Source organism: Mus caroli, chromosome 14 (assembly GCF_900094665.2).
Source record: "Mus caroli chromosome 14, CAROLI_EIJ_v1.1, whole genome shotgun sequence".
NCBI lineage: Eukaryota > Metazoa > Chordata > Mammalia > Rodentia > Muridae > Mus > Mus caroli.
Window position 1 is genome coordinate 46,131,441 of NC_034583.1, and position 5,543 is coordinate 46,136,983.

Sequence of the window (5,543 nt, forward strand, 5' to 3'; positions counted from 1 at the left end):
TGTAGCTGTCTTCAGACATACCAGAAGAGGGCATCAGATCTCATTACGGATGGTTGTGAGCCACCATGTGGTTGCTGGGATTTGAACTCAGAACCTTCGGAAGAGCAGTCAGTGCTCTTAACCACTGAGCCATCTCTCCACCCCCACCCCCTCATTTATATTTTTATCTGTCTCTATGCTTTTCCTTCTGTGAGAGAGAGAGAGAGAGAGAGAGAGAGAGAGAGAGAGAGAGAGGGAGGAAAGAGGTGTTCTCTTCTGTTGGAAGAGCGGGCCTTCCATTATGATCCCACCTGAGGGAGCTGGGCAACTCCAGCCTCAGCTCTGCTGGGCCTCATTCCAGGCATCCCCATCTCTCCCAATCCAGTCTGCCCGGCTCCAGCCGCACTCTGTGCCGGTGAATGGATGGGAACGATTGTCCTTATGTGGGAAACCCTGCTTCTTGCCAGACTTACCTCTTGAATTCTGTTCCTGTGTTGCCTCAAACAAGCCTTTCCTGGTCCTCACATTAAAAGCAGATGCCTGCATCGAAACCCACCGCTGGTGCCAGGTGTGGCACTACACTCTGGTAATCCCAGTACCAGAGAGGCCGGAGCAAGAGGATTAAGAGTTCAAGTCCAGCTTGAACTACCATAGTGAGACCCTGTCTCACAACAAACAACACTTGCCAGGAATCACCTCTGCATTAGACACGGGGCCCACAATCTAGAACTATGTCTTTGTGTTCCCATGCTTATCTGCTGCCTTACTCAACCGTGAATTCCCCAAGAGCTAAGATTACCCTTGTTTAGCCTGTAGTTCTACAGTAAGTGAAGTGCCTGGCCAAGGTAAAACAATGAGCTTGAGGAGAAGGACACTGAGGACAAAGGAGAGCGAAAGATGTTGAGTGTGATGAGTTACATCTGAAATCTCAGCACTCAGGAGGCTGAGGCAGGGGAATTGCTTTGCACTCTAGGCTAGCCTGGGCTTCAGTTGTAAGTCCCTGTGTCTCAGCCAACACAAACAAAACCAGAAAGTGAAGCTGGTGATGGAACGGCTTCCATGGTCCAGGTAGGAGGCTCTCTGTGCTAGCCTGAGTGAGCTTCCAGACCCCGAGTGAGCTTCTAGGAGCTTTTCCTTTTGGGGCCATGATACTTGGGAGGTTTGAAGGCAGGGCAGGTGGGTGGAGCTAGCCTTTATCTCCCAGTGCAGCCCTAGCTAGCCTCAGATGTTGACAGCTGGAGCTAGCAGGGGTTTTGCAAACCTTCCCAGTTGCAGAAGGCCAGCAGTCTGTGGGACAGGTGGGTGGAGCCCGAGCTTATCTCCCAAGTGCACTCCTAACCTCAGATGGTAACAAAGGGGGAGCTACTAGGAGTTTTGCAAACCGTCCCGATTGCAGCAGGGCTGGATGGCCTGGCCAGGGTGACCATGACACTAGGTGTTGGCGGGTGGTGGGTGGGTGGTGGTGATAGGGGTTTCGAGTTTGAGCCTTTTGGATGAAGTTTAGCTTTTAGGCCACTGGGGTAGAGCCATGCTCTATTTGGCTCGCCTCTACCTACATCACACTTTGGTTCTTTTAAAGACAAGTAGAAGGCCACAGCTCTGCAGGTGAGTCTTGCCCTGCAAGCAAGCCTTTCCTTAACAACAAAGGACCATCCTTGCTCCCTCAAGTCACAACTGATGGCCATTTTGATGAAGTCAAATTGCCTCTTTTCCTTTGAAAACACCTACCTTCTCTCCTCCATGGAGAGACTCCCACCTGCCACTGGTGTTCAGAGCTCAGGCTAGGGAGTTCTGTCCAGGTTAGACCACTTTCACTTTTGAGGAGGAGTTGGCTTTCTTAGGAACTAGTGAATGTCTAAGGGGGGGCCACACAGGCCCTGGTGTCTCATGCCTATATTCTAGCGTCTTCTCACAGGCTTGGAGCAGGGCAAGCACTGGAGGTGAAGAGGCCTCTTTCCACCACAACCCCAACCGGGATCTTGCAACACTGGGATGGGGGCCCCCGGGAGTGAGGCAATCTCTGGGGGTTGGGAGGTGTGCATAGAGGGGGGCAGCTTTCACAAGCACCCGCTGACTGACCTTGGTAGACTCACCTTGGACAGCTTCCTCCCTCGTGGTATCTGTATCTCCCCACAACCTTCCTTCTCCCTGGCCTCCCTGTAGCCTGAGATCGCGTCTCAGTTCAGGGCTTCTGTCCATGACCTCAGCTCTGCTCAGGAAGCAAAAGGGACTTCACCTTCTCTGGGGGTGGGGAGGGGTTGCTTTGCTGCTTTTCACAGGACCCCCAAACCCCAGGCTCGGAGCCTTTGCAAACTGCAGCAGGACTTGGCCAAATGCCCCTCCCTCCTCTCCTCCTGCTGTGTCCTTTCCCTGTGGACAGCCCTGATAGGTCCTGCTTAGGGCAGAGATAAAGCAGCAGGCCTTGCCTCCTAGCTCCAGCTTTGGGGGGGGGGGCCGAGGGAACCTCAGGAGGGTCATTTGTCAGCTCCTTTCTGACCAGGAGGCATTTTCTGGAGTTTGTCCTTTCAGGTCATCCAGCCCAGCTGTGGCTCTTCCCCCAAGCCCACAGTAGGGCTCTTCCCCGTGCCCACAGTAGGCTCTGAAGCGCATCAGCCTTCTGGGAAGTTTTTAGGTTTCAACTTAAATGTCACCTCCTCCAAGAGGCCTTTAACTTTCCTCGTTGAAATGGTATGCTTGTTAATTTGAAATCCCTGGCAGGCACACTCAAGTGGGATAATGAGAAGGAAAGCACTTTATCCAGGCATGCAGGGGGAGGCTCGGGAAGCCGCAGGAATGGCAGGTACCAGGCAGGGCTCCAACAGCAGCAGAGTCATTGTCACACCAGGCCCCATGGGCAGGGGAATGCCCAGAGAGGGGCCAGCATGGAGTTCTGTCTCCTTCTCCTCTAGCTGCCCCGCACCCTCATGCCAGTCTCCTCACGTCAGGGGAAGCCTGTTGATGAAGGGAGCAGAGCTGCCTGGGAAGGGACGGAGAATGGTGGGTGGAGGGGCCATGGGAGACAGGAGGCATGCTGGCTCCTCATTACCTTTTCCTTCCTATTCCTGCAGCTGAGAAATTGTCACTTTCTCAGGAAGGATGCTTGAATAAATTACTTTGGCCAAAGTCAGCTAATGGCAGACTGAGAGCCTCCTGCAGGTGGCAAGACATCTCAGGATAGAATCGGACAGGAGGAGAGTGTGTTTGGCTGGTCTTTGTCATATCTTATGGGGAATCTCATTGGGGAGATGACTCTTCTTCAGCCTCAGGGCCAACTAGAAAGACTCCTATCAGTCACTCTGAGGATTGACAGGTCGCTGCGGGGCTGGAAGGAGATACAGCTCAGAGCTATGGGAAAGATGCTCAGGCAAAGCACTCCCCAGCATCTAATGCGAGGTGTGGATGGGGAGACCTTAAGTGGAAAGGAGTGAATGGGGAGGCCGAGACACCAGCTGTATTCTGCACAAACTCCCTGTGCATCCCAGCTACCCCTAGGCTGACAGAGAAGTGAGAGGATTTTCCCAGGTGGCACAGAGATGGGCAGCTTCATCTCCTACTCAAGTAGTATCCATCAGTCCTTCCACCCAAAGGTTTAAGTCTCCCCTAATCAGCTGAAGGCCTGAGGACGCAGGAAAAAGAGGCACAGAGGCACAGAGGCAAAAGGGAGCCAAGGTTAGCTAGCCTAGATGGTGTTAGTCTGGATTAGCCTGGAGGCTAGGTGGAGGGTGTGATGGAGAGAGCTGTGGGCAGCATGTCAGTATCTCTAGGCCTTCATTTGGACGTCTTGCACACAAGATGCCTGGGACACTGTGAGAGTTTCTACCACTGAGATCAAAAGTGGAAAGGACCTGTGATGATTCATACACACACAAACACACACACATACACATACACACACACAGACACACACACATAGACACAGAAACAAAACACACAGGCATGCACACACACACAGACACACACACAGACACAGACACACACACACACACACACACACACTCATAGATACAGAAACAAAACACACAGGCATGCACACACACAGACACACACACAGACACACACACACACACACACACACACTCATAGATACAGAAACAAAACACACAGGCATGCACACACACAGAGACACACACAGAGACACAGACACACACACACACACACACACACACACACACACACACAGAGTTGCTCTTATCCTGTCCAGTCTCTAACATTGTGGGGGCAATTCACAGTGTTGTTCCGTGGTGCTAATGCTGGGGCCTAGGATCTTGTAGACTCTGCTAACTCAGTCCCAACCCAGCCCTGAATTATTCCTCGACCGACCGTGGCTCATGGACCACATCTGTGCTGGTTTTTGCTGTGGCCTCGAGAGTAGAAGAAAGGTATAGTACTGAGGCAGTGAGGGACTGAGCGAGCGCTTATCCACTTTGGCCCTCCCTGCTTTATCTACAAGATGTGGCTCCCACTATCTCACTTGTCTGAGGGCAAAGCTGGCCCAGATGATCTCTTGAGGTCTTTCCTAGGACCTCTTGAGATCTGTGATTTCATGGGGCTAATTTTGATTCTGCCTCTAAATAGTTGTGTGATTCTAGTGGTCTCCTCTCTCCCCCTCTCCCTCTCTCCCTCTCCCTCTCACAGGCTCCAGGCTCCTCACCTGTAGAATGAGAAGTCTAGATAACGGATGTCTTTTTGCATTTAGCAAAATAGAGCTGGAACAAACACTCACGCCCACCACATGTCAAACTCCATTTTTCTGTGAAAGTAACAGTGCGGGCTAGGCACTCATATTCCTCCTGTGCCGATGAGGAAACCGAGGCAGGGAAGGGAGAGGGGGAGAGACAGCAAGCTGATGCCCTCCACTACTGTACGGTTTTGCTTTCTGGGCCGCAGTTCTATGGGAAAGAAACCACCTGGAGTGGGGCGGGGGTGGGGGGGAGTCGCAGGCACAGACTGACTTGTCATTGGCTTCCTTGGGGTCAGGGTTCTCACATACACACCAGATTCTAACTGGTTTCTCCTGGGCTTACCTTCTCCAGTGGCCTGGGGGGATGAAGGATAAAGATGGGAGTGAGGATGTAGAACAAGACAAGAGGCAGAATGCTGGATCAAGAGCCAAGGGACCATAAATATGGCAGAGCCATCAGAAAGCTTTCTCCTGGTCACCTGGGAAATGAGCTCCGAGGCCTAAAGTCAGAGAGCAGGCCCTAGGCCAGTGGGGCTGGCACTGGAGCTGTGTGGCACTGGGGTCATCAGATCCCCAGGATTCTATCAGGGCAGAATACAGACACTGGCATGCACTGTGGTGGTAGCAAGCATGCACTCAATGTACAAAGGACCAAGTGGGTAGGTGGGTGGACATGGAGGTGAAGTGACAGAGAAGCAGAGGGACAGGCTGGAGGGTGTGATGGACAGAGCCAGCCGTGGGTGGCATGTTAGTATTTCTAGGCATTCATTTGGACATGGAGTCGAGACTATGTGGACTAGCCACATGTATTCCCTGCCCTTGGGGTCTTCCATGGCTATCCCCTCCCACCAGGCCCAGGCCCAAGACCCAGTGAACAGCTTCA